Genomic DNA, 12,255 nt, shown 5'->3' with positions numbered 1-12,255 from the left:
GCCAAGAAATGTATAGTTATCCCCTTTGGGAAAAACCATGTACCCATGAATTACCACATAGGTGGCAGTACGCTAAACCCCGAAAGTGTGATAAGAGACTTAGGGACACAGGTAGACAGTGGTCTCACCTTCGATAACCACATTGCCACAACAGTCAGGAAATCCTTCTATGTGGCACACCTCATCACTAAGGACTTTTCATCCAGAAAAAAGTAGGTCATTGTCCCACTGTACTCATCCCTCATTAAACCCATTATAGAGTACAATGCCCCATTTGGTATGTACCTCACAAGACATCTGCAACAGTTGGAAAGGCCATAGAAATACCTCACTAAAAGAATCACAGGCCTAAAGCAGATGCCCTATGTTGACCGTTTAAAAAAACTCCAGCTATACTCTGTGGCATATCGTCTACTCAGAGGTGATCTCTGCTTAACATACAAGGCCATGTCAAACCCTGAGCTGCTGGACATGCTCCACTTAAAGAAATCCCAATCCCTTAGAGCCACATGCTCCAGGGAACTAAACCTTGTTATCACAATGAACAAAACATGCTGGAGGGATAGGTTCCTGACCCAGAGACTCCCCAGACTCTGGAATAGACTACTCATACATGTCAAGCAGAGTGCCTCCTTGGCCCTCTTCAAAAGGAACATTGACAATTGGATAGTAGATAGGAAATTCACCCCAGGGATCATGTCAGTAACCCTGCTAGACAGATGTCCAGGGAAGTAAATATTGTGGGAAGAAATATCCAGGGAATTGTTATGGCTAGGCTTGTATAGGCCCTAAGGCCGATAGCTTAGTACCAGCCTATGAACCTATAAACACAGAATCACAGATGACAGTCATTCTTGTATTTAAACTCTCTGCCTATTAGGTGACAGCATCTACAAACAAGTGTATCATATGCAATCACCCCAGGAGAAGTCTGATTGCATTTGAGCCAATAGCATATTTGAAAGGATGATATCAGCTGTGTTATACAAAGGAGATGTGTGTGCAAAAATGACTTCTACAGCTAGGTGGACTTCTAAATGTTGTGAATACCAAGAGGTGTAATACAGTCCTGTATCCATTTACATTCACACACCCACACACACACACACACACACACACACACACACACACACACACACACACACACACACACACACACACACACACACACACAATCAGGAAAGTCTTAATGCTGTATTCATACCTATTGACTTACACAGTCTACAGACTACTGTACTAGATGCATGAGCCATAGGAGAGGTCTGACTTTTTTGAGAGTGCATTATTGAAATGATGACCTCATCAATATGTTGCAGACAGTATGTATTTGTAGAGAGAGTGCAAAGAAGAGGTAGGATTGATCTGAACATGTATATGTTCTGCACACATGCGAGTCAAATAAGCACACCTATTGAATTAATTCTCCAATGACGCAGTGGCCCCACCATCACATGCACAAATTGATGTTTGTGAGATTAGAACCCCTACCTATGCAATCTACAGGCACAGTACTTAAGTCAAGCACCACAGCAAAAGTTTTACATAAAAAGTGTGAGAGTGCACTTTATAGAGAATTACATCAGCGTTGTGTTGTGCATAAGATGATGTTGGGAGAAGGGTCTGACATTGATGTGGGCTCACCCTGCAGTGTCAAATTTACCACAGGCTACTATTTCATTGAGGCCAACAGTAGTTAACATCATATTTAATGATATTCAGAGGTCTTGTAGAACTTCTTCTCTTACTGTTGTTTAGAATGCTGTAGCAAAGCACAACTGTGCTACTCTAAAATGTTTTTTTGATGGCAGGGCAAATTAAATTCCTCAGTTTTTACCTTGGGCAGTGGACTTTCAGTCATTGTGTTGAAATGCTGCCAGGCATCACTGCACTTTACCAAAACCTGTGCAAATGAGGATCAAAAATAAGAAACAAAAAATAACAAGAATTGTCAGTATTAACAAATAAGCATGTGCTCTTAGTAGAATGATATCAATGTTAAGGTTGTTCTCATAGCTCAAGGTGCTTATACTTTTTATTGTCAGTCTACTTTGCATGATACAAAGACTTCAGAGAGAACAGTCACTTCAGTATTGCTTGTTGTAGTCAGAGAAATCTATTGGTGGCTTACAATTGTTATTGCTCTTCCCTGCAGTCCTAGGGCATGTGCATGCAGTTGTGTAGCTAACTTCACCATGTTTACATCCTTACACAATGTGAGTATTTTGGCATTTAGGAATGATAATGATTTCACAACTCATTTGCATCTTCACAGTGCTCAGAGGCTGAATCTACATTATAGAAACACAATGGTGTAGCTATGGAAGTTGAAGGAGGAGAGACTGATTGGATACATACAGTGCATTACTGATAGTTACATGGAGGAGACTGTTCTACAAATTACTGCACTATTTCATAAGTTATGTTTGTTGTCTATGCAAGCTGTTTCCATGTTCATATTTTGAATGTATTTCAATATGCAATGACAAAAATAATTTTTCAATGTATGCAGGATTAAAAAATCACTGCTGGTATACTGCACATATTTCAGTTCTTGCTGTGCTTTCTGAGTTAATATTGTTACTTCATAGTAGTGTGTTATCATTTTCTATTGCATGACTGCCTCAGCTGTGTGGATGACTGATTGGACAGGGTGAGTGACTCACTGTATCGGGTGGTGTTCATGATGGTACATCCAGAGTGGGATATATGCAATACCCTTACTTAAAGCATTCCTGCCTGGTACACTTATTGTGCCAACAGATAAGAACAGGTACAAATCCCACACCGTGATGGAATGTATTCCCCAGAGATGTGTATTGTTAGCATCTGCCACAGGAGGTAGCAATGAGTACTGTGACAAACAAATGAAATTAATGGGTGAATTAAGAAATGTTCCTTGAGAATGAATGTCAAATCAGCATGTCAGACTAATGGCAATTAAATGAGTATGCTCATGTGCACACAGTTGTATTCTGTCCTATATCAATGTTCCGTGGTCAAGAACAGCCTCTTTGTATGTCTGTGCACATACCACCCAAGAACTGGAGCATACTTGTTTACCCCACAGTATTTAATGCATGTGCTCCATTAGCACTCTCACCCTTATGTTGGCAGAATAAATGTGTACTTTCAAGAAATCCAAAGCTATATTCACATGTGTTTGTGTAACATGTTGATAGATAAGACTGATGTGATATAATGGTTGTTGTGTGACCTTCAAAATGAATCCCTGTGCTAGAACTGAACAACAAGCTTTAAAACTCCTCCAAATAACAAGTTGGCTATTAATAACATTTGCCACAGTAAAACTGTTACCACAGCTGTTGAATCCCACCTATGTGAAGTTCTTTAATCCACTGTACTTCATCTGCCTATAAATTTTATATGCTAAGCTTGATGAGGGAGGTGTCTGCCACTCTATAAGTACGAAGTGTAATTGGAATGGGTGTCTTTCCTGCAGAACAGGACACAAATGCTTACAGTCACTCAGTGCTGGTTTGGAACACTTGCTTAATAGTTGATAAAATCAACACTATTGTAGTATCAATGTATGTGCCATGGTGTAAGTGTATCATGAATTGTAATAGTTGTGGTCATGTAAAAACATTACATCGTGTGTATGAATCGAGGAATATGTGTCCCTGTAATTACTTAGAAAGATTCTTGCAGTATGTCGGACAACATTGCCTGGTGCTAGGTATACCCAAACACACCTGTAGTACCATACTGTTACCTGAAAGGCCAAGTGGTACAGTGGTTAAGGTGCATGCCTTTCGACCGCAAGATGCTAGGTTTGATTCTCACTACTGGAAAGAGCTTTACACATTGAACATGTATATTTTAAGGGTGGGAGATGGCAAAATGGTTAAGGTGTTTACCTTGCAGACACAAGTTGCAGGGTTTGATTCTCACATGATGTAATTGGCTAGGCTTAAAATGGCCCGCAAGGGCAATTAGCCTAGTATTAATCTATGTACCTATGTATCTATGTACCTATGTACCAATGTGACAGCAGAACATCAATTATGTACAATGTGGATATAATCCTGTAATGGAACAAATGTCTTTCTTACTTAGGCAACAATATACATTACATCATCTTGTGTTCTTAGTTCTGAGGAGGTGGCTCACTACAACTGTGATGAATGACAGTCTATTCAAATGACAGCATCAGTCTTCAATGCAGCCCTTCCAGAGGCAAGGTAGAATATACTCTTGTAACAGGTAACATTATAAGCTGTGTCATGCAAAGGAGATGTGTGCGTAAAAATTACTTCTACAGTTTAAGATACTCATGCATTTATTTACACACACACACACACACACACACACACACACACACACACACACACACACACACACACACACACACACACACACACACACACACACACACACACACACACACACACACACACACACACACACACACACACACACACACACACTTAGGAGAATTGTACTGATGCATCTTAACCCCCTACCCATCAACTGACGCAATCCACAAACCAATGTATTACATGCACGTGCCACAGAACAGGTCTCACTTCCGGGGTGTGAGAATGCATTATTGAAATGATAACATCATCAATGTGTTGCAGACAGAATGCTTTTATGGACAGTCTGAAAAGAGGAAGTGGGTTTGGTCTAACTGTGTAAATGTTTCTCATTAGTGTGAGTCAAATAAGCACACCTGTTGACTTAATTCTCCAGTGATACAATGGATCTGCCATCACACAAACAATTTGATTGTTGTGAGATTAGAGCCCCCAACCTATCTAGCTATGCAGTCTAGAGGGCCCAGTACTTAACACAAGTGTCACCACAGATGTCTGATTTTCATAGTGTGAGAGTACACTTTATACAGGATGTCATCATTGTGGTATTATGGAGAAGATGGTGGTGGGAGAAGGGTGTGACATTGATTTGGCTGCACCCTACAGTGTAAAATTAACCCCAGGTTACTCCTGCATTGTTAACAGAAGTAGTTTAGCCATATTTACACAACTGCATACATACATACACATTGGCTGCTGTGAGATTTAAACCCCCTACCTATCTAGCTATGCAATTGAGATGACACAGTACTTAAAATGTAAGCACCAATGGAGAAGTATGAGTTTTAAACTGTGACAGTGCAGTGTAGATAGCATTAGCTTCTTAGTTAGTGTCAGAGATATTAATTCCTAAAGCTCAGTGCTGAGAAATTTATTTGTGCAAATGTTGGCAAAGTGATGATGCCCTTCGTGTACAGACTTTGATGTATTGAACTTGAACTGTGAAGTACCAGTGTTTAATGGTGTTTAGTGGTGCTCAGAGGCAACCTTTGCACAAACAAAAATCACAGAGGAAATGTGATTCTAATTACATTTACAACAGATCATTTTTATCTTCATACATTGCATACATATGCTCTACATGTTTTGTTACACTTTTCAATGTTAGCTCCAAAGCTTCAAATCAGAAAATAATTGTGCTTGCCTTCCTTATTTGTATGATGGTACACTATGAGCAGAGTTCTGTGCTGAAAGAAACAGTGAAACACTACATTTGGGGTACCTTTTAGAACACAAACAAGCTTAACGGCCATCAGCACTATGGACAGTGCTTAGTGGAGAAAATCTACTTGTTAGCCTAGATTTCTCTGCAGCACAAGGTGTAAACCCTCTGACCAACATGAAAAAGCAGCGTTCATCTCCATTATGTTGGTGATTTTACAAAGCGTATCAGAATGTAATTACTAATTACTTTTCATCATGACTTTTAGAATACCTAGGAATGACTATTATAAATTTGTTGCCTGGCAAAATTGTGCTACTGAAATATTTTTTTATGCCTACTACAAACAAGTTCAAATGAAACAGGCTGAAGAAGCTTGAAGTCCTAGGCAATGAAGACTCCCACAAAATGCACACTTTTATTGTAGCAAAAAAACAAAAGAATAAGTGCTTTCAGCCAGCTTAACTGGCCTTCATCAGATTCATCTGAAACAACTGTCAGTTATACGTGCATATATATATATATATATATATATATATATATATATATATATATATATATATATGGTACAGCCACAGGAAATGAGCTTAACTGATCAATTAAAACAATTAAAAACTTTTTAAATGTTAAAAAATGATGATTGTAAACCTTTGTATATTATAAAATGTATATATGCATATGACGCATAGGTATCAAATACACCATTCAATCAATTCACACAATACAAATCAAAAAATAAATCAGTTGAATAATTAAATGAATAAAATATACATGAAGTACACTACAAAACCATAAAATAGATCATGTTCTTGCTTTTAAAATAGGTTTCAATGATATATAATCATTTATTCCAGGGGGATTGGATGCATTTAATTTGATTTGCCATATAACTTCTTTTTCTTCCAATATGAGTTTTTCATCACCGCCCCTAGGATTAAAGTGTACTTTCTCAAGTATAGCAAAACAAAAAGTGTAGTTGGAATTATTAGATTGTATATGTCTAAACAAGGCATTCTTTGTGTTTTCTTTTTTGATATTATATATATATGTTCATAAATTCTGTTTTTTAGATGCCTATCCGTCTTCCCAACATAAAATGCTGGGCAGGCCATACACTTGGCCAAATAAACCACACTTTTAGTATTACAATTTCCTGTCTTTAATTCAATTTTATTTTTACATAAATTGTTCAAACTAATGCTATTACCCTCATATATATATATATATATATATATATATATATATATATATATATATATATATAAGTACACTGGTTGCAAGCTCCACATTTTGTGGTTCCTCTGGGTACTTTCTTGGTCCTATCACTTTTATAATTTTCCAGTTGGAATTTTATATTCCTGCCAGTCTTCTAAACAAACCTGGGCTGATAACCTAGACTATTATAGACTTCAGTGTTACCTCTAATAACATTCCAATTCCTGTCTATAATGTTTTTTACAGTAGGTGCTTGTGTGTTATACTTTAAAATCATAGCTCGTGAGAAATCAGTATTTTTTCTTATTATTTCTTTTATCCATTTGCTTGGAAGCTGCACCTAACAGAGGTTTATATGGTGTCCCCCAGTGTGATAAGACATACCCAATAATATCTTCAACTAATTTAACAGGGTAACATCTTTCTAAGAAGATTCTACCAATAAAAATGAGTTATTGTGCAACATCTTGTTGGTTAGAAGTAATCCTGGCTGCCCTAACACATTGCCCTTTTAAAATACTTTTTTTCTGTGAAAAAGGGTGGCAGCTTTGATACTCTAAGTAGGAATTACTAAAAGTGGGCTTGCGATGTATATTTGATTTAAATCCTGATGGGGTGTGAGAAATGTAAGTGTCCAAATATGGCAACCATGTTTCACTAAATGAATGTGTAAATTTAAAATAGGGACAAATACTATTTAAATATCCAACAAAATTGTGAATAACATCCTTTTCCCCATTCCATAAAATAAATACATCATCCAAGAAACGTACATAAAGAGTAAAATATTGTCCAAATTCACTATTAAAAACATATCTGTTCTCCCATTCTGTGAGCACAAGGTTGGCAAATATGGGGGCGCATAACACCCCCATAGCTACTTCCTTTAATTGCCTATAATATTCACCTTCGAAATATATGAGATTGTTTTCTAAAACAATACTCATCAATTCCAATAATAAAATAATTTTGTCATTATTTAAATTCAAATATCGTGTCATGGAAGTGTGAAAAAATTCTAAACCTTCTTCTTTGGGTATAGAATTAAATAAATCAACCACATCTATGCTCACAAAAATCAAACTCCTATCCCAAAGTCTTGTTTCAGCCGACTCAAAAAGTCCCACGAATCAACAAGTAAATATGGGATATTATTGTAAACAGGTTTTAACCAGTTGTCAATTAAAACTCCAATCTGATAAGTTTTAAACTTGCTTTCTGAAACTATTAGTCGAAGGGGAGGATTAATATAATCTTTATGTACTTTAGGTACTCCTAGTCCGAACATGGTTGCTAATAAAGGGGAATCAACTTTAATAAATTCATAAATCTCTCTAGTAATCCTTCCTTCCAGTAGAAACTCTTCTAAACAAGAATCTATTCATCTGTGAGCTATATTAATTTCGTTAATACTAATAGTCTCATAGACACCAGGGTTGTTCAAAATGTCATACATCTTTTCAATATACCTACATTGATCAAAAAGCACAACACCTCCTCCTTTGTCTGGTTTCATAACTCGAATAGTGTTGCCTTGACAAAGTTTATGAAACAATTCCCATTCTGCTTTATTAAGGTTGTATTCCTTCTCTTTCATTCTGGACGTATATGCATACGTCCTGTAGATGTCTTCAATAGTTACCCTTTCAAAATTAGTAAGAATGGGTAGTAAAAGGGGTCGAAAGTGCTCTTTCTTTTTAATTTACTAAACTCATAATCTTGGTTCTTATCCTTAAAAAACATGGTTAAGTTGAGCTTCTTGATGAACAATTTAAATTCTAGTATAACATCAATAAGATCCACGTGGAAGGTAGGCACAAATTTAATTCCTTTTAAAAACAAGGAAAAATACTCGGGGGTCATTGGACTGTCAGTGTAATTAAAAATTTTGAAATTGTTATATTGAAATATGTAGTCATTAATTTTTACTATCTTTTCTGATAGTTGGCTTGGGGTAGCTTGTAATTGTTGTTTTTTTCCCATCCCTTCGGCTCCTTCTGCCCCGAATCCCATTTTTCCCCTGTTTTTCCAGTTGTTCTTTTTTTGGCCCTTCCAAAAAATATTTTTTCAGTGTTTATATTGTTCATTTCTCTGGAAGCCCTTCCCATCATCATTTTTTCTTTCACTAAATTCATAAGTACTAGATCTTTGATTTGTACTAGGATTCTCTATTGGTTTAGATGTATTCCGTATATAAACATTTTGCTCATTATGTTGTTTTATGTCTTTCTGTATTTTCCTTTCCTTTCTCTTGAAAATAACTGTGGCATTTTTCTTAACAATAGCAAACTGTTTGTCATAAAAACTTTTCCAGTTATCGAAGACCAAGTCCTCAGTAATCTCAAGATTCAATTTCTCAACATCAATCATGAATCTACTAATTTTAACATCATTGTGCTTTATCAGCAAGCGCATGAAATTAAAACCAAATTCATCAAACAAAAGATTAAAATCATTCATCACTTCATCACAAATATCAACCCCCATTGGCTCCTTGAAAATTCTAAGCCCCTGGGGTACTATTTTTAAATTAATACATTTTTCAAAGTATGTATAAAAAAGTTTTTAATTGTTTTAATTGATCAATTAAGCTAATTTCCTGTGGCTGTACCATAAATAAATATATATATATATATATATATATATATATATATATATATATACACACACGTATAATTTACAGTTGTTTCAGATGAATCTGATGAAGGCCAGTTAAGCTGGCTGAAAGCGCTTATTCGTTTGTTTTTTTGCTACAATAAAAGCGTGCATTTTATCGGAGTCTTCATTGCCTAGGACTTCAAGCTTCGTCAGCCTGTTTCTTTTAAATATGGCTGCTACAAACAAGACTTGCTTCAACAGAAATCATACGTTAACTGGGTGTACAATGAGGTGTAAGGTAAGCACTCACTGCTTTACGCAATTACACCCTGAATGCCATTTAGCACGACTACTACAGTTGCTCATTGGCAGACCTCATGCAACTGCTGAGCAGTACAAGTGCTACAACAGAAGAGGCTTACAAAGATACACAGGCAACTCATTAACAGGAAAGACACAAAAACAGGCAGTATGAGTTTCACCTAATGCTGGATACAAACCATTGAAAAGGTGAAAAATTAAGTTTACAGATTTGATTATTATCCTTAGACCTCACCAAGCCATTCATGCTTCACGTATGGCAAAATCATTCTTTTGAAGGGACTGTGATACCCTGTGCAGCTAATGGAAGATGTAGGTATCATTCTTCACCAAAGTAATGGCAGACAGAAAATGCCATAACATGACATTTACATCCATCAGCCTAATGGATATTCAACAGTACAAAGGGGTGAGAGAGAAGGGGTGAGGATAGAGACAGATATACAGACTCTTATGAAAGGGTGGTGTTATGGGTCATTAATGCACATCTTTATGATGTGTCTTCAGTATTAATCTGTCATGCTCTGTATCAGTAAGTGATGGCTATGGAGATGAAGAAGCTATAGGACAGGCATGTATAGAATAAGATGGTTTGATAATTTGTCCTTATGGACATGGATATGTTTGCAATTTTTTTTGCAACAGTATTCAAAATCTAAACGATGAAACAATCACTAGAACTGGATCTTCCAAAATAGAAATATCCCAAACAAAACAAAAACCAAGCCACCTGAAGCTGTCTTCCAAATCACGTTTAATAAAGTCAATAAAACAAACACCGTGGTAGCAACTACACAACAAAAACTTTCTAAAAAATAAAAAAAATGAAAACTCTCCACAGTTAACTCCTTTCATCATGTCTTGACATCTTTAGAACTGTGAAGGAAGAACTACAACTTGCAATACTTGAATGAAATCAGCTGTTCATAACACACCCCTTTACAACTACCAATCATCAGACCTTGTAATTTAAAGGCACTTAAAAATTTAAAGGCAAACAGTGCTGACAGCAAAACCCCATTTATAAACTTAAGATGACAATTAATTCAAAACCTAATATGTAGGGAAGGTAGGCAGACAACTGTGATGATAAAACTTGTGCTTTGCAACAAATATCAGAACACAAAGAAAGCCAAGCCAAGCACAGAACCATGGCAGACAAACCACTAGTACTGAAAACAGATAAGACGTACTCCAGAGAACTTTGAAAAGTATAAAAAACTTTAATGCAGAATGGTGAGTATTTTCGTAATCATCAGAATTGCTTCTTCAGACCATACAATATAATCACACTTAAAAACATTTTTATAGGACACCTTAATAGAATCCAATTAAAAAGAACCAATAAGCATTCCTCATCTATTTAAAAAGACTTCATCAAATAACAAAATCATAAAACAAGAACATAATATATGAAAGCAAAATAAAATAAAACAATATCAAATCAGAATAAAGCATAAAAATATAAAAATAAGAATAAATAATACTATTCACTTTTTAAGCTTCCTATCTTTCAATACAGGTTTTAGAGGTGCATAGTCATCTAATCCTGCCTCCCTATGTGCTGATAGCTACAGGATCCATCTTAACTCTTTCTTTTCATTTCGTTGACTAAATCTTCTTTTTTTTATGTCATCCTGAAATTCGTCAGTGGCCATGAACGTAAACCAGTGACCATCCTCATTCAGGAAAATATGTTTAGCAATAACACTATACTGAAGCCCTTTATGGGCACAATAATATTTATCTCTGATGCGCTCTCTAAGGTGCTTATTAGTTTTGCCTATATAAAAAAACAGAAAATGAGACACAATACGCTAGATATACTAAATTCTTTGTGTCACAATTAGCTACGATCTTGAAATTAAACATTTTCCCAGTCTCAGGATGAGTAAACACATTGGTATTATTTATAAACTTACAGTAAGCACATTTATTACATTGTTCAGTGTCAACATTTGTTAAAGGTGCTCTATCAATGGTACTATTTACAGAATAACATAACTTCCATTTTAAGGACTTTTTATTCTTATAAATACATTCAGGAGTAGCACCTATAATTTTGGCAACCTGAGAATCAGTCCTCAAGATATGCCAATTCCTCTTAATAATGTTTCTAATATCTGTGCTGTCACTACTGTATGTCAAACAAAAGGAGATATTATTATTCTTTCTAAAGCCTTTACTGTCCTTTTTATGGACTGGTGTGGAGAAATAGGGTTTCCTACATCCTGCCTTATCATATCTAGCAATACTGCAAGCTAACTCTACTTCCATAGCTTTATACCCCAGTTCTAAAAACTCTGTGTTAATCTGTTCAAGACCTTTTTCAAAATCTTCTTCTCTGTCATGAAGCCTAGATGTTCTAAGTGCTTGTCCTTTTACTATATGTTTAAAAATTTGATGGAGGTGCATGCTATTATGATGTAAATAACAATTTCAATAATTTTTCCTAAACCTTCTAGTATGAATCATTTTACCTTCATCTCTTAACAAACTTATGTCCAGGAAATCTATATTCAAAATTGAACTTTTCATAGTAAACTTTAGAAAACTACTGTTATTGTTCAAATATGTGACAAAATGACAGAGATGGGAGTAATCTCCTTCCCATAAAATAAA

Source organism: Protopterus annectens, chromosome 5.part0, assembly GCF_019279795.1.
Source record: "Protopterus annectens isolate FY-2018-M chromosome 5.part0, PAN1.0, whole genome shotgun sequence".
In the NCBI taxonomy this organism is placed as follows: domain Eukaryota; kingdom Metazoa; phylum Chordata; order Ceratodontiformes; family Protopteridae; genus Protopterus; species Protopterus annectens.
The sequence above is the reverse complement of the archived record's forward strand: the minus strand, read 5'-3'. Positions refer to the sequence as shown.